General features: G+C 37.6%; 1 pseudogene; it reads right to left on the reverse strand.

Annotated features, from left to right (window-relative positions):
• Positions 1 to 8,381: 8,381 nt before the first annotated feature.
• LOC130682212 (regulator of nonsense transcripts 3B-like) lies at positions 8,382 to 17,272 on the reverse strand (annotated as a pseudogene).
• Between the last annotated feature and the right edge of the window lie 1,407 nt (positions 17,273 to 18,679).

Here is an 18,679-nt window from a genome sequence, read left to right on the forward strand (position 1 = left end):
ACTCTTAGAAAAAAACATAGGCAAAAATCTCTTGGACATAAACATGAGCAACTTCTTCATGAATATATCTCCCTGGGCAAGGAGAACAAAAGCATAAATGAACAAGCAGGACTATATCAAGCTGAAAAGCTTTATACAGCAAAGGACACCACCAACAGAACAAAAAGGTATCCTACAGTATGGGGGAATATATTCATAAACGACAGATCCGATAAAGGGTTGACATCCAAAATATGTAAAGAGCTCACCCACCTCAACAAAAATAAAAGAAATTAATCCAATTTAAAGATGGTCAGAGGATCTGAACAGACACTTCTCCAAAGAAGAAATTCAGATGGTCAACAGACACGTGAAAAGATGCTCCACATCGCTAGTCATCAGAGAAATGCAAATTAAAACCACAATGAGGTATCACCTCACACCAGTAAGGATCACCACCATCCAAAAGACAGACAACAACAAATGGTGAGGTTGTGGAGAAAGGGGAACCATCCTACACTGCTGGTGGGAATGTAAATTAGTTCAACCATTGTGGAAAGCAATATGGAGGGTCCTCAAACAACTCAAAATAGAAATACCATTTGCCCCAGGAATTCCACTGCCCAGAATTTACCCTATTAATGCAGCAGCCCAGGTTCAAAAATACATATGCACACCTATGTTTATTACAGCACTATTTACAATAGCAAAGAAATGGAAGCAACCCAAGTGTCCATCAGTAGATGAATGGATAAAGAAGATGTGGTTCATATACACAATGGAATATTATTCAGCCATAAGAAGAAACAAATCCTACCACTTGCAACAACATGGATGGAGCTAGAGGCTATTATGGTCAGTGAAATAAGATAGGAGGACAAAGACAAGTATCAAATTATTTCATTCTTCTGTGGAGTATAAGAACAAAGAAAAAAACTTAAGGAGCAAAAAAGCAGCAGAATCACAGAACCCAAGAATGGACTAACAGTTACCAAAGGGAAAGAGACTGGGGAGGATGGGTGAGAAGGGAGGGATAAAGAGGTGGGGAAGAAACGGGGCACCATGATTAGCATGTGTAATGTGGCGGGGGACACGGGGAAGTCTGTACAATACAGAGAAGACAAGCAGTGATTCTACAGCATCTTACTACACTGATTGATGGTGATTGTAATGGGGTATGTGAAGGGGTGTTGGTGATGGGGGAGTCTAGTAAAATGTTCCTCATGTAATTGTAGATTCATAGTATCAAGAAAAAAATCCTAGAACATCCTGGTGTGCTGCCTGAATCATTCCAGCAATTAACTCCTTTACTTCTTGAACATTCCATTTTTAAAAATAATTGCAGCAATTAACTCTTTTTCTTCTTGAACATTCCATTTTCAAAATCCCCTACCAGCTCCTTTTTCTCTGGACCACCATGCAGCATACAGATAGAAATCCTAGGCTGCATATCAGCATACATACCGTAATATCTCAAGTATGCAGTAACCCTAAAGTATGCAGACTTAATTCTCCAAAAATATTTATATTTTTACAGGTAGGTTCTTCTGACCTAAATGGTCATTTTTTCTTCAAACCAGGTACCCCAAGTCCTGTGAATTCTCAATATTAGCATTGCATTTGTGCCACAGGGGATGCTGTAATAACAATTCATTTTAGCAAATCCTCACGTCTTGTGAAGTTTCTTTCCATTGAAGTTATTCCTGCTCCTGCTCCCTTCAAAATGATCTTGTAGTTACCAAAAGTTATGAAGGGCCATGGCCAGAGCAACCAAATTCTATCAAGTTTCATTGGATGAGTTCTCACTTTTACAAATATCCTCCAAAAATCAATGCAAACCAAATCCCACAACTGTTGGAAAAGTTGATGGAAAAGATAACCAGAAATACAGTGAAGATAGCATTTATCTGTACTAAAGTATGTCCACATTGAATTGGGGTATTGGGTATTTGGTTCCCAATGGCTGGTTCTGTACCAACAAAATGGATTTTTTGGAACAACTTTATAGATAAAGCAAGCCAAGGAAACCATCTAAAATACCCACAAATTTGAGGCCCAGACACAGGGCATGGATTGGAGGGAGCTGACAAGTAGGTATAATGAGGTTATTTAAATGATGTGAACAATCACATCAGCTTCTATTGGCTATGTCTATACAATTTATTAGCACTGTTTTGAAAACTCTGTCACCAAAATAATATCAATTTTTCTTATGTCCTTTTTAACAGGAAAAATACATCGGCTCTTAAGTACTCTTTACCAGATGAGCTAACAATCTAAGGTTTGGGCCACTTAATACCACTTGAGTTAGTCAAACCATTTGAGTCTCACCCACAAGGCAATATGAACATCAAATGATTTTATTTTCTTGCTAATGTACCAACTCTTAATTTTCAACAAAATTCTCAGCTTTGCAGGAGAGGTTTTGCACTGTAATAAGAATTATAAAGTCCTTATTGAAAAAGTATTTGATTATTATTTAAGTCATTCAAAAGGCAGGACAGCTACATGTAGGAGAATGAAACTGGACCATTGTCTAACCCCATATACAAAAGTAAACTCAAAATGGATCAAAGACCTGAATGTAAGCCATGAAACCATTAAACTCTTGGAAGAAAACATAGGCAAAAACCTCTTAGACATAAACATGAGTGACCTCTTCTTGAACATATCTCCCCGGGCAAGGAAAACAACAGCAAAAATGAGTAAGTGGGACTATATTAAGCTGAAAAGCTTCTGTACAGCAAAAGACACCATCAATAGAACAAGAAGGATCCCTACAGTATGGGAGAATATATTTGAAAATGACACATCCGATAAAGGCTTGACGTCCAGAATATATAAGGAGCTCACATGCCTCAACAAACAAAAAACAAATAACCCAATTAAAAAATGGGCAGAGGAACTGAACAGACAGTTCTCCAAAAAAGAAATAGAGATGGCCAACAGACACATGAAAAGATGCTCCACATCGCTAATTATCAGAGAAATGCAAATTAAAACTACAATGAGGCATCACCTCACACCAGTAAGGATGGCTGCCATCCAAAAGACAAACAACAACAAATGTTGGCGAGGCTGTGGAGAAAGGGGAACCCTCCTACACTGCTGGTGGGAATGTAAGTTAGTTCAACCATTGTGGAAAGCAGTATGGAGGTACATCAAAATGCTCAAAACAGACTTACCATTTGACCCAGGAATTCCACTCCTAGGAATTTACCCTAAGAACGCAGCAATCAAGTATGAGAAAGATCAGTGCACCCCTATGTTTATCGCAGCACTATTTACAATAGCCAAGAATTGGAAGCAACCTAAATGTCCATCAATAGATGAATGGATAAAGAAGATGTGGTACATATACACAATGGAATACTACTCAGCCATAAGAAAAGGGCAAATCCAATCATTTGCAGCAACATGGATGGAGCTGGAGGGTATTATGCTCAGTGAAACAAGCCAAGCGGAGAAAGAGAAATACCAAATGATTTCACTTATCTGTGGAATATAAGAACAAAGGAAAAACTGAAGGAACAAAACAGCAGCAGAATCACAGAACTCAAGAATGGACTAACAGGTACCAAAGGGAAAGGGACTGGGGAGGATGGGTGGGTAGGGAGGGATAAGGGGGGGAGAAGTAGGGGGGTATTAAGATTAGCATGCATGGGGGGGTGGGAGAAAGGGGAGGGCTGTACAACACAGAGAAGGCAAGTAGTGATTCCGCAACATTTTGCTATGCTGATGGACAGTGACTGTAAAGGCGTTTATCGGGGAGACCTGGTATAGGGGAGAGCTTAGTAAACATAATATTTGTCATGTAAGTGTAGATTAGTGATACCAAAAACAAAGCAAAAAAAAAAAGGGCAGTTCCTGTGTGGTAACTTCCAACGAGTTCTACACAAGGGTATAAAGGGCATATAAAAGTGTAGGCAAAGGGTCTGTTTGTGTTTATACAGAGGATCAAAGCCTAATTGGGCTACCCCGAAAATGGACTAAGATACGATATGAAAAATAACTTCCAACATCTGCACTCTCTGGAAGACTCATGCCAGAAGATGATCATCAAAAAACCCCAACAAAGATCCACGCACTGCTACAGCTGTAGATGCACTCATCCCACTGGTTCCTGGACTTGCCATGGGAATGAGGAAGGAGATATCTAAGCTGGCCTGTGAATACAGTAAAACAACAAATTTGACTGGATCTATACTGTTGGAACTCAACCAATAATTTGGAGAAGTGCAAATTGTAGCGCTCCAAAGTCTTACAACTACAGACTATTTACTGTTAAAAGAACATATGGCATGTGAACAGTCCCCATGAATGGGTTGTTCTAATTTATCTGAATTCTCTCAGACTGTTCAAGTTCAGTTGGACAATATCCACCATATCATAGATAAGTTTTCACAAATGCCTAAGGTGCCTAACTGGTTTTCTTGGTTTCACTGGAGATGGCTGGTAATTACAGGTATGCTTTGGTTATGTAACTATACTCCTATTATGTTAATGTGTGTGCACAATTTAAGTAGTAGCTTAAAACCTATATATGCTGAAGTTACTCTATAAGAAGATATGTCAAAGAAATAATCAATCTTCCCATGTTTTCTCCCGCCTGCTACATCTATAGCTTTTCTTCTTCCTTCCTAATTTCAGCCCTTAAATAGAATTCGTGCCTCATATCAAATTTACCGAGTATCATAATTCTTCCAAGTGGTAAAGATACCTCAAGACAAATGCTGGGCATAGAAGCCACAGGGCATAAATATGCAAAGAAGTAAAAAGCTAACCTTTTCAAACAATAAGGCTTCCCTCTCACTTACCAAGTTCACATTTCCCTGTATGGCCCCGGAAGATGGCTGGTTAGCCAGAGACGGGTAAGATTCCTCAAGGGAGGAACAACCTAAGACAGGCACAGTCGCAGGGGGGCCATCAGGTGAGAAATTGGGGATCAACAGAGGTGAGGCTTAGAACCTCACCCCCCCGTTCTGAGAGAAATCTTCTGCATACGTGGATGTTTTATTGCCCTGGTCTAGCTTGGATTAACACATAGTCTACAGGCACACACCTGATCATCTACATTTGCTCTCTTACAACACTAAACTATGTTTTCTACCTTTATCTTGTATCTACCTACCACTTCAGCATTTTATTAAAAATAATAATAATAGAGAAATGTGGTATCCACATATAAATCAAGTATAAAAACCAAATGAGTATTCATATTTGAACTGACTGTTTATAGTTCATAATGCATGAGCAAAACCGAAAGTTTCTGTGATGACTGCCCTTGTACTGTTCACTATGTAACTTATTCATTATGTAAGAATTTGTTCTCCATGTAAGAACTTGTTTGTTATGCCTCAGAAGATTGGAGACTGACGAAAATTAGGCTTGGGGTGGATTAATGATTGTGCATTGAGCATTGACTCCCCTATACAGAATTTTATTGTCCTTAACAACCATTTGATCAATAAATATGAGAGATGCCCTCACAAAAAAAAAAAAAAAGGACAGACTTCCAATGGTAAAATAAATAAGTAACCGGGATGTAATGTATAGCATAAGGAATATAGTCAAGATACTGTAACAGCTTGGTAGGGTGATAGCTGGAACCTAGAATTATGTATATAAATGTTCTACCACTGTGTTGTACACTTGATACTAATGTAATGTAATACTGTGCGTCAACTATCCTTCAATAAAAAATATTTTAAAAAAAAGGCAGAGGGTCTAGTTTTTTGTAAGTTGTTTAATCAAATTGTGAAGATACTTAGATGTTTAGGACTTCGTTGAAATAGCGTAAATTAGGTCAGAGTGGAATGAAAAATGAGTATGGGAAGCAGAAAATTTCCAAGATTCCCATATAACTGGACAGAAGTATAATCTGGAGTGTTTATCTCCCTGTAACGTTTGGCATTGTCCAAAAATGATTTTGAGTTTGCAGTCTTTCCCTTGTGATCCACAGGACTCAAAAGTAGAGGATATAGTTTAACAATGGCCATTTTCTAATATAATTAAGACATTTTCTTTGTAGCATTTTTACCTTTACTAATTATCAGGGAGACTTTGATGAAGCAAATGAATACAGGTGTCTAGAAGTGATAAAGCCAACAGTAATGGAGGTGAACCATGTTATAGACATTTAGACAAAGAGTAAATAATTTTTGTGCCACTTACCATTATATTTGGTGGAGTACATTTTTAATTTTGCATTTAAATGCATATGTCATTTTGAAATTTGTGCATTTCACAGCATTTGGGAAAATGAACAAAAATATATGTGTTGGCCATCCCATTTCCACATCTGGTATGTACAACATATATATGCTTACTAATGTATAAGTTTATGAAATAGAAGATTTGGGTTTATTGGCAGCTGTGTGACTTGAGCAAGTCATTATGCTTTTCTGGGTGTGTTTTTTTTCCTATTTGTAAAAGAAGAGGTTAAATAGAGTAGATCGTCTCTAAGGTTCTCTTTTAGCTCTAATTTTTTGTTTATATAAATTTACTCTCAAGATGGCTTAGACTCTTTCTGGGGTCAGAGGACATACTTAAGCATTGGATTTGAAATACCTTTCTTGATAGTTGCTGATCCAGAGGGTGGAGAGTGGAACATAAGTCTCTTTCCCTTCCTATGTTTTACTGAGTTAGAGTTAATAAAAATGTTGGTGTCACCAACATAGAAGTTAGGGCAATAGCTGTTCAGCTTTAACAACTAACTGGCCCAGTCCCCAACACAGCTAGACCTCCACATAGCTAGTGATGTTTTAAGCCCAAGTTACAAAGATAACCCTGAGAAGATCTGAAAAGGAATGTTCTGCCCATGAAATATGGAACTGCTTTCTTTCAGTAGTAGAGACTGGCTGCTGTGATTTGTATACATTCTCTCTTTAGAACATAACTGGGAGCATGACTGTATACCTAGCTACCCTTCTTTTCTGACAGGCTGATAAGCTGCCAGAACAATTATACTTAGTTATCACAAGTATATTGCATTCGGGAGAAAGACTCATCTTTCTCTTTTGATGAAATAGGGCCATGTATTAGGTTTTGGTGCCATCAATATCAGAAATGTAATCCAGATTGTACTTATTATTCAGAGTGAATTTTCCCATTGGAAAAGTTGGATCTGTTACTTTAGAAAACTTCCTTCTGAAAAGTAATCTGTTTTTTATGTCAGGGAGATTTATGATAGTCCTACTTAGCAAAGCAAGAGAAAAGTTGTATTTTTGAATAAATGATCATTCAGATATGAGCAAGAAATTATTTTGGGACCATCTCTTGCCAAATGGGTCTTGATTCAGCTTGTTCTCTTACTAACGTTTCCCTGGATAGATCTGAGCTTTATTTTTCAACTCCCTCTCTTCTCCAACCCTTGCCCAATTTGTCTCTTTTTCATGTGGACCATTTTGACCATCAGTCGATGAAGCTAGGCTGGAAATGAGAATCAATTCAAATAACAGAAACTACACTGTCAAAAAATATGTTTTGGAGGCATATTTACATTGTTTTAAAATGATTCATTTCACTCTCTTACTAGAAAGTAAACATGAATTTAGATGGATTTCTATAGCTGTTGACATTTACAAGAACAGAGTGACACTAGTTTTCCTACTCTTCTCAGCTTTACACTATTAATTTAATCTCCAGAACCCAGACCTAGGGCTGTTTTAGGTCAAATGTTAGAGTGTAAATTGGGGATACTTTTGTGCTAACGTTGAAAAAGCCACCCCTGTTCAGTAGGTCATCACACAGTTGTTATTAGGTCTAATGTGATGACCATCCACATTACAGACTTCATTTCTAACCTGCATTTTTATATACTGATGAGGTAACCCATCTAAACATGGGTTTAGAACTATAGGGTTCTTTGTTGTCTGGGCCACTTAATACCACTTGAGTTAGTCAAACCATTTGAGTCTCACCCACAAGGCAATATGAACATAGGGTTCTTTGTTGTCATATATGTAACATAAGTTTACACATGCAATTCCACTGTCTCCAATGAATATTAAAAGTGCAACCTCAATCAGGTTATCTAGATGTAAAATTGTTTTGTTGCTTTTATCAGAAAGCAATTAATTAAAATGAAGATGCTCTTTTTAGATTTCAATACCTCAACAGGATGTTATTTTTCTTATAAAAAATTTCAAATCTAGGCTTTTAGAAATGCTTTTGAAAGCAATAATGATTAAAACTATCAACAGTAGATAGGACCCTATAAATATATCAGCTAGTTATTTTTTCTTGCCAATATATGAAATGTAGTGACTATTCGTTAGAGTACAGAAGTTTTAAAAACAGTACACATCCTAAATACTAATCTCAATGCTCTCAAAATGTAAAATGTAAGTTAACTGAAATACAGAAACACACAGATTCTCATTGTCCAGTTTCTTCGCTTTTTATCTTTTGTCCAATTCTTTTTCATCTCCTTTTTCTGGTGAATTAAGCAGCTTTAAATAAAAACAAATTTATTTTTATTTTGAAGGGTGGAACACTCTCATCTGACTACCATCAAAAAGAATGGTATACTAAATATTCTAAATTTAGGCTATTGAAGGCCTTTATCTCTGCAGATACTCAAACTTTCAGGTGAACAACTAGTGCACAAGAGCACTAAAAGGATGCTGCTAATGTGAAAGTGTTATCCACTCAAATGAAGAGGTTTAATCACTTTGTGGCAATAGGACCAAGGCTCCTTTGGCTTGAAATGCACTAACCTTCAAGTGAACCAATGCACACTTCCATGTATGCCTTCTGTACCAAAGCAACATGTTTCTATAACTTGATGCAAAAACATGCCACAAATTTAAAAGGGTAGGCAGGTCACTACTGTAAGATTGTTTTTAGGTTGTACTTGAAATGACAAATACCATGGTCACCAAAGGAGTGATCCATTGCAAGAATAATTCTGCCTTGAGCCTGAGAGTAACATACTTATGATGGCACAATTGTATTATTAGAGGTGAACAGCAAGAGTTACTTGGCATTTGGTTTAAAAATTCAAATACCTCATACAATGGAACAGTGAAGTCCCATCTGTACTGAGCAGGAACTCTATTCAGTGTCATAAAAATATGACAGAATGCAATTCCAAAGCAAATATGGTTTACAAAGTCCAAATTGCTAAGAAACATTTTCTCACACTACTGCTATAAATCTCTCTAGAACATCCCCAAGTGTTGGACATTCAGAGAGATTCTTAGGCAAAATCAAAGAATTTCATGTCTCAGAGTGAAGGCTTCATACATACATAGGCTCATCTCAGGGTGAAGGTTTCACACGAGTCACCAAGCAAAAGGCAAATCACACAAGACTTAAGCACGAGGTGTTTCAGCACAGCCACTGCAAATGACAAGTCCAACACTAAGAAAGCACCATTGTAAAGTGAGGCTACCATGTTCAGGTTTCACTGGAAGTGTTCTTATTTCTCTAATGGACATCTTTGTTAGAAGCCAAGATGCTCATTACGCTAATAAGAACATTAATGAACATCTGTAGCATGGCTGGCTCTACCTTCTGTCTTGCTTATGGTTAGGAATAGCAAGTCAGGTCACTTGTGGCATGGCAGACAGAGCGACTGCTAGAAAGAATTAAATGGGAACCTCCACACCCTGCCACCAATGAGTCCTGGAGAGCCTTGGGGAACCCTAGCCACATAAACTATATTCTGAGATGGTAAACAGATTATTAATAATACTTATCAACCCCTAGAAAGGATTCCATTTTCTGACATTCCCTGCCAACCACCAAGGTGGGAAAATAAGACCCCTTAACAGAAAGTTCATGGCTATACTGTCAAACAGATGTCTTACAGTATTCTATTTCAATTGTGAAGGTTTAAAATACTTTTGAAAAAGTGAAGAAATTCAAATGAAAACAGTACAATATTTCAAAAGAGAAATTCCCAGTGTCAGTGAGAGTTAAGCACAAAAAATATTCTATTCTTTTCATATGCCACTATAAATTTGTTCAACTGGGAAGAAACTGGAAGAAGGGACTAAAATATCCTTTTGACACCTATTTCCATTTCTGTAAATTCATTGTAATATTAGAGATAGGCTTATACTATGCATCCATTAATAAAAACCGTTTTAGAATAATATTTATTTCATTTTTCAATATTCTGAAAAATGCTATTTAGCCTCAGAGCTAGCGTTTTGAAAACACACTTCCTTTGGATGAATTTCTAGGAGTGCAAATCCTGTGTCAGAGGCTATGCTTATGTTTAGAGCTGATACGTTAGCAGCAGTGTATTAGAAACCAACGTCCAAACTAGAGTTTCTTAAGAGGTTTTCAATTTTGCAGTACCTAATTTCATTTTTTGATATTTTCAGGTCAAAAAAAAATTTTAGGAATGTGAGTTTCTTATTAGTAGAAAACACCAATTGATGTTCAAAGGCTTACCAAAATCTAAAGGTCCCTGGAGTCTCTTAACTTTTTATACTTATGTTCATTTGTGTGGCACTAAATAAAGGTCACAGAGAATTTCTCCCCTCTTACCAATGCATTCTCATAATCCTGTGAGGCAGGTATTATCATTCTCATTTTACAGTAGAAGAAACACAGTTTCAAGGAACTTAGTGCCTTCCCAGTGGCCACACAGCTAAGCTAGGATGGAAGTGGGAGTCACACAGGTCTGAGGAAAAAGAATGCTTTAATTCCTCTTGCCCACTTACTATTAATTCTCTATTTTTTGCTTCTATTTCCTCCAGCAGTGTCTCTGGAGTAGATGTTATTTTCTCATTATCTGCAACATAACGTTCCAAAAATGTACTATATTCTGGATCTAAATAATTGTTTTAAGTAAACAAAATAGGAAATATTACCTAGGATGTTTATTAAAGGTGGTAATTTTCTACTTCACTGAAGATTGAAAACCAACCTAACCATACCCACAAGATAAACCTTTTAGAGCTTTACTGGTCACTTAACTCTCAGAACTCCTGATATCCACTAAGGGAGTGTGGGGCTAACATGGGGTCAGGGAAAATGAGACACAGCACATTAAAACAGAACTTTCAGGGTTGTTAGTTGGCTTTTAAAATGCACTATTCCTACTAATCAGTCACACTTACGGGAGAACTGAAAGTCAGTTATGGGAACTTCAGAGGGTACTATGTATAAGCATGTAGCAATTCCTGTATGGGTATATCTCAGTTTAAGTGAACTCAACAAATGCAACTCAGTTGTTTAACAAAAAGATAAATTGGATGTATGTCCTAGCTGTGGCGCTGGAGGTGATGTTAATTCCTGGAGTTCTTTCCTAGATATGTCTGACATCAGAAAGGGTAACAAATCCGAGTCACTCTATTGCTTATACTTGGGAGTTTCTATGCACTCTGGAGCACGTTACTTGATCTGGTCTTCCAGGCCTGAATCTGTGATACAACCAATAAGCAGTGGTGTCTTGAGTCTTTTGTTTTTTTCTACAAAATAACCATTATAGTAGTAAATAACAAAAATAAAATTAGATGATTCTAAAATAGCAGTGTGATACAAAAAATACTGCAGCTAAGTCCTTATCCAACATAACAAATTATGGAGAGCTCAGAATCTGGATCCAGTTTACCTTAAATGGCAATTATTAGTTTTTCAGTTCCTGTATTTCAGTTAAATGTAATTCCTAGGTATGCAGTTAACTGCATATTTAAAACAGAGAAAATAGGACTGGCCACTTCATCTACTTTATGTTAACTTACTTGAGTATAGAACATTTTCTATCACAGCTCTCAATGGTAATTCCTCCTCTTTATAAGAATAATGGAAACCAAAGTCAAAAATATTATCATAAAAATGGTAATAGAAGGCGTTAAGGAGTTGCTATACTTTGAAACATCTGAATTTTTCCACTGTGTTCTAATCAAAATACCTAAGCTGATGTACTGCTCAATAGACAGCAATAGATTGCTTAATTGTGGAGGAATGAAATGCTACCAGCCAAAGAGAGTGGAAATTATAGAGGAACCCCACCTACATTCTAACAATTAAGCAAAGTTTTCATCAGTGAATTACATTTCTCATGAACTTTATTCCATGTTTCACTATTTAAAAGACTGGAGTCCAATTAATTCCCACAAAGGTAATGTATTTTCAAAACCCAATGCAATAGCTTTACATAACTAGAACTATACTGTACCATCATCGATAGTCCCAACTTTGGTAACTCTTTTCTTAGTCTTCTTTTTTTGAAGCTTTTTGAAAAGGTGCAAATTCTACTATAGCAGGATATTCCTGACCTGTTTAGAAAAAATACCACACTTGCTACAACAAAGAAAATATCAAAGGTGGATACAAGAGTCAACCCACTGTTTTTCAGGCCTCTTTGGTGGTGGTCATCTTAATAGGACTTCTCCACAGACATAAATAACACTCACATAATTAAAATAAGCATATTACCAAAGGAAGCCCAAGTTCATACTGATAACATAATGAAAAGATATGGCAGGGAAGTGAAATATTCATTTAAGTTCAACTTCTAAAGCATGATATTTTGATACATAGGGGAAAAACTTCAAATTAATTTTAATTTAAAAATATATCAGAAATCTCTAGAATAGGCAAATCTATGTAGATAGAATGTGGATTAGTTAGAGCTGGGGGTAATGTTGGTGAGAATGAGGAGTGACAGCTAATAGGTATAGGGTTTCTCTTTGGAGTGACACATGTTCTTAAATCAGAGTGGTGACAGTTGCACAACACTGCGAATATACTAAAAAATTCTGCACTGCACACTTTAAAAGGGTGAATTTTGTGGCATATTAATTGTATCTCAATAAAACTGTTACTAAAAAATACACCAGGAGCCACTAAAAGCATGGGCAACAAAAATAGATAAATCGGACTATATCAAAACTAAAAACTTCTGTGCATCTAAAGTCACAATCAACTGAGTGAAAAGAAAACCTACAAAACAGGAGAAAATATTTGTGAATCACATATCTGATAAAGGTCAATATAAAGAACTAGAACAACAAAACACCTACTTAAAAAATGTTCAAAGGACTTGAATAGATATGTTTCCAAATATAATAAACAAGTAACCAATAAGCATAAGAAAAGATGGTCATATGCTCAAGCATATGCAAAGATTAATATTTCACTAATCATTAGGGAAGTGCAAATCAAAACCACAATGAGCTATCCCCTCACACCAATGTTTACCATCGAAGGACAAAAAGCAACAAGTGCTGGTGAGGACATGGAGAAATTAGGGTAAATTAGAACCCTCATGCATTACACTGTGTGGGAATGCAAAATGGTGCAGCTGCTCTAGAAAATAGTATGCTGCTTCCATACAAAATTAAAAACAATTTACCATATGACCTAGCAATTCCACTTTTGGGCAATGTTCAAAAGATGAACAGATGTTTGTACACCCACACTCACAGCACCATTATTCACAACAGCCAAGAGGTAGAAGCAACCCAAGTGCTCACTGATGGGTGAATATACAAAATGTAGTATATACATACAGTGGAATATTACTTAGCCTTAAAATGTAAATCCTAACACATGCAACAGGATGGATGAACCTTGAAGACATTATGCTAAGTGCAATAAGCCTGTCCCATAAAGCCAAATACTACATGAGTCCACTTACGTGAAGTACCTAGAATGGTCAACTTCATAGAGAGAGAATGGTGGTTCACAGGTAGAATGGTAGTTGTCAGGGGATGGGAGGAAGAGGAAATGGGAAGTTGTTGAATGGGTATAGTTTCAGTCTTGCGAGATGAAAAGGCTCTAGAGATTGGTTATACAACAATGTGAAATGTACTCACCACTACTAAACTGTACACTTAAAAATAGTTAAGATGGTAATTTGTGTATTTTACCACAATTTTTAAAAATGCAAATAAAAGGGAATGCAGTAATGACACATGCTATATAAAATGGATGAAACCTGAAAACATGCCAAGTAAGTGGGGCAGTCACAAAAGGCCACACGTTGTATGATTCAGCTTATATGAAATGTCCAGAATCCACAGCTAGATTAGGATCTACTGAAGCTGTAGGTGGAGGAAAGAAGGGGAGATGGCTGCTAATGGATGTAGGATTCGATTCTTTTTTGAGTGATGAAAACATTCTGGAATTATATAGTGGTGATGGTGGCACAACTTTGTGAAAGCACTAAAAACCACTGAGTTGTATGATATGTGAGTTGTATCTCAATTTTAAAAAGTGACTACTGGAAAAAATACACCAGATCGCTGCTATAGAGTAATGTCATACAAGATATGAAACACTATGGTCAGATCATTGGCATACAGAATAAGTCACAATAAAATAAGTAGAACTGACCAGAAGGTATCAGAAGGCAGTCATGGAAGAAACATGATTTTGGAAATTCTAGTGAATGCAGAATCAGATTAGCTTAATAACTGATATACGTGAGAAGATAAACCAGACTGAATCAGAAGAAAACAGTGGAAGATAAGCTGAGAAAACAAAAGTGAGGCCAAACTGTGGAGCCTTCTGCCTAGCAAGCTAGGAAGGAGTTTGGATATTTTTCCCACAACTGTTACATTTAATGAGTATTTCAAAAAGACTAATTTCATGGCAATTTAATGGACTGAATAACATTGAAATGGAAAAATTCAAAATCCTGTAAGCTTAGATACAGTGGTTATTAAGCATTAGATGATGACAATATAAAGTGAAAGTTTTGGTAAGCCTAGGTGAACAAGGTATTAAAAAACAATAAAATGAAAAGATTCATTATTTGTTTAATGTGAAGAGGAAAAAGTTAAACACAGCTCAGATTACCAGGAAATCACTGTCTACTGGAATAAAGTCTGAGTGGAGAAGTAGCTAGTTTGGGGAAACTGGGGGGGAGGATTAATAAAAACTGGATAAACACAGCGGCATTCCTTCAACTTTTATTGACATGTTTCCTGACAAAGATTTCATTTTTAAAAACTCTGAATTGATACTGAAAAAAACAACAAAAAGACACATCATTCACCTATGATTGCAAAGCCAAAAGAAAAGTGGAAAAATGCAGTTTAGACATTCTCTGGCTAAATGTTGTAAGCAGCAGATAATAAATAAAAGGAGTTAGGCCATACCCTTCAGACTCCTGGATACAAAGTGGGAGATCATCAGGTTCAGTGTTTTAATGAGGTACAGCAAAATGTTAAACAGTATTCCACCTGGGAACTATTGGCTTAAAGGATTTGAATTGAGTTAACAAATGTTGGTCCTTGAACCAAGATGAGAATTATACATTTAAAATTTTTCATACAAGTTTAGAGAGTCATTTATCAGTATTATTGTTGAAACTAGTAAACAGATCACCTAATCCAGGGCAAAAAAATTGTCATAGAAGAGAAAAGAGCAGCAATTTTATTCAGTTGATCAAACTACAGAAATAGCAGGTTAATAAAAGTACTGGACGGCTTCATATCTTAGAAAAGATATGAAGGCATTAAGAAAAAACTGTGAAACACTGTAATGCAATGTTAAAACATACAAATGATAAACTCCCCTTCAGTTTCAAAGACACACCTTTATTGTCAAGGAATACATAACCGTCAAAGCGATCCCTGAACAAAATAATGTCCTCCTGGTTTTTAAAGTTCAGGTATGCTCTGGTGTACATATGAGGATAAAGACAGCAGAGAGGAAAGCAATTCTGTAAATGTGCTCGCAGGTACCTGGCTGAATTACAAGTATACATACATTAAAGAGACAGGCTCAAAAATCAAATGTAAAACGGGATAAAAAAGAATGGGAGAAACTATTTTTTCATTTACCCTCTTCCCTCTTTTATTTATTTATTTTACCTAGTATCATTAGGAAAAAAACTCAAAGTAATCATGCTCGGGCAGAGGCTGAAGATGTTCCTGAAGGTGCTCCTTGGTCAAAGTGGGAGATAATCTCCGAATTACCACCTTAAAACTGTGTCAGGAAAATAAAATTAGTACAAAGCAATTTTCTGTCATACCTGAAAGAAATCACCACCCCTGAAGAAGTCTGGGCTTTAAAAGATGATGACATCATTTATACAAACCTAGGACAAAATATTCTTTTAATGCTCAAAACTAGTCAAACATAACAGTAACGTGGTTTTTAAAAACTCTTAGAAACGAGAACTGCACGGAGAAAGGAAAATTTCAGGTTCAGTTAACCCGAAGCCCCGCGGTTCACTAGGTTTTCGCATTTTCTGTCGCTCATCTTTCAATAAATACTAGTAGTGTTAAGAAATTAGTAGACCAACCCTGGTCTTTTGAGGATGCCACGAGTTCTTGATTATTTCCCCTCCACCTCCAACACATCCGAAAGCAAAATCCTTCCTCTCATTCAGCATATAGAACTCAAAACTCTAGGGAATACCAAATTCCCTTATTGCTCCCGAAACAGGATGCACCCTATCTGGCCCCAGACCATTAATCCCACCACACTCCCTCGGCCCGCCGCCATTAATACGCACACAAACCAGTCCCACCTGATGGCCCCTTCACTGCTTAGTAATTCTCCCCAGCTAACCTTTCAATTTCTCGTCCTCTTCACCCAGTGCTTCCCAGGCCCATTGGCCATCTCAGAGCTGTGACCTAAACCTCGTCTGGGATTCCCCCGTTTTCCTCACACCCACGCAGGGGCCTCCCCCATTTCGGGCAAGTGGATGGGACAGGGTGATGCGGTTCTCACTCAGGTGAAGGAACAAGAGGGGGAAGCTGGGTGGGAAAGAGGACAGCCCCACTCCCAACCTTCCTCCACGGGTGTGGGACCTGTCCCGCCCTTTCCTGGGCCAACAGCCAGTCCAGAACCTTGCTCAACGCCTCTTCTCCTTGTTTCTATCCCGCTTGTCTTCCCCTTTTGTGCTCTCCCCCGAAGCCCTTCCGCCTGCGTGTGGCCCGCGGGGGATTCAAGAGGGTTACTCGCTTCTCCTTAGGCCCGTGGTCCTTCTCCGCCTTCACTGCTACGGCTCTCTGCTCTCAACGCCGGCAGACGCGCCTAAATGTAGCTCGCGGCCCACTCGTGCGCCCCCAAGCAGCGCCCCTAGTTCTAAGCTGGGGCCAGTGTTCCATTGGGCCCAGCCAGGACCTCGCGAGACTTCTAGGCGCCCAGGCTTCCCTCTGTGGAAAGGTTCTAATTTCTGGTCTTAACCTCCCGCCTCCCGTATCGCACTGCCCAATCCGCTCGCGGCCCGGAGTCTCAGGGCCCGCTCTTCGGACGTCCTTAGTCACTCAGCCATCTCGATTAGGGTGACGCTTTCGCGAACCCCAAATCCCGGAATACAAAGCAGTAACCCATTTCGGGCCGGGCCTTCTGGAGTTGTAGATACCTCCATTTGTAAGCAAATGGAATTCTGAATCTTGGAAGTTTAGTATTTTTCCGATCAAAAGATACGTTTTGCGGGCTTCATTTTCCTCAGATAAACCCGATGTTTATCCAAAGTTTTGCCTCACCAGGGAAGCGACTAACATTTTTTATCGTTTGTGAAAGTGTGCTTTCAGAAGCTTTAGAATTTATTTTCCTTCCATGGATTAGAATTCACAGATTTTTTAGTTAATAACTTTCACAGATACTTAAAGGGGTGATAATAACCAAAATATATGAGATTTGTTTTCATCACCCCTTTTTTAAGTAAAAGCATTCTATCATGGTAGTGATACCCCACAGGGAGGAGACAATAAAACCTAACTTGGGTTTAGATTGGATCACTCTCCTTCCTGCTTTAAAAGGGCCAATTATACATTATTTAAAATAGCCCCAAACTTAACAATCCAAATCTGTCAATGGGCAAATGAATAAACAAAATGTGATACATCCACAGAATTAAATACTACTCAGCAATAAAAATGAACTGATATGTCCATCAATGAGAATTAATCTCAGAATGATTATGCTGAGTGAAAGAATTCAGACACAAGGAGAATATACGCTGTGCAATATCATTGTATAAAATTCTACAAAAGGTAAAACTATTTGATGGAAAGCAGAATAAATGATTGCTAGGGGACTGGATGAGGAGAAGCAAGTGACTTCAGAGAAGCTCCAGGGAACTTGCAGCCATGAAAATGTTCTCACCATGATTATGATGGTCGTTGCATGACTGCACACATTCATGTAAACTCATTGAGTTGTACACTTAAAATTGGTGAGTAGAATTTTGTGTAAATTTATACTTCAGTAAAAGCCAGCCCCCCAATTTATAAAACGCAAAATTTGAAAAATATTGCCTTAAATTATAGAGCATTTGTATTTCATCAACTCTAAGATACAATTGAATCTAATGTCACCATTATTTTATATACAAAGAAAGAAACAAATGATGCCAATTACACTTTGATACACCATCAATTTCAAGATGTATCCTGATTTCAGTGGTCTTAATATGTGAAAAAAAATCTATTTTAATTAAAGGCTGGCTCAGGTCCCCAGTCTCATTTGGTTGACAGCTAGAATGCATTATCCAGACTTTGTACTTTTCTCACCTTTATTGCCAAGCATATGCTTGGGTTAGTTCCTAAATCCTGTTCCCAAGACCAGTCCGCTGTATTTGGGTCTGTCACTCACTGTTGCCTCCAATACCTGCCTGTTCTTAGAAGCCTAGCTTAAGTATCTGCCTCTGACCTGCCACTTGGCTCTGTGTTTACATCTTGGTGTATGCCTCGTTTTTGGAGTGCTTGTTAGCTTTTAACCACTGATGATATGTTGGTCATCAGAGTTGCGTGGTGGAAAGTAAAAGGATTCT

This window comes from Manis pentadactyla, chromosome Y, assembly GCF_030020395.1.
Source record: "Manis pentadactyla isolate mManPen7 chromosome Y, mManPen7.hap1, whole genome shotgun sequence".
NCBI lineage: Eukaryota > Metazoa > Chordata > Mammalia > Pholidota > Manidae > Manis > Manis pentadactyla.